We start from the raw sequence: 251 nt of genomic DNA, 5'->3' as shown, positions 1-251 counted from the left end.
ATATATATATATATATATATATATATATACATATATACATATACATATATGTATATATATATATATACATATATATATATATATATACGTATGTATGTATGTATATGTATGTATATATATACATGCGAAGACCTCAAACAGATTGTAGTCTTGAAAGTTTTATCCGGGCAAAATATGAACACAAAAAGTACATTGTCAGAGAATGGGTGCCACCTCCTATGCCAAAAGTATGATTATTGCATTATTTCATT

General features: G+C 23.9%; 1 protein-coding gene across 1 annotated transcript in view; it reads left to right on the top strand.

Moving 5' to 3' along the window:
* Positions 1-251, top strand: part of LOC116852644 (stromal membrane-associated protein 1-like) — an 11,409-nt gene that overhangs the window by 1,911 nt on the left and 9,247 nt on the right. The gene's annotated exons all lie outside the window — the stretch shown is intronic.

This window comes from Odontomachus brunneus, unplaced genomic scaffold (assembly GCF_010583005.1).
Source record: "Odontomachus brunneus isolate Ranch 3 - 2012 unplaced genomic scaffold, Obru_v1 Obru_scaffold_243, whole genome shotgun sequence".
Taxonomy (NCBI): domain Eukaryota; kingdom Metazoa; phylum Arthropoda; class Insecta; order Hymenoptera; family Formicidae; genus Odontomachus; species Odontomachus brunneus.
Note: the sequence above shows the minus strand (reverse complement) of the source record. Positions and strands in the feature narration are given on the sequence as shown.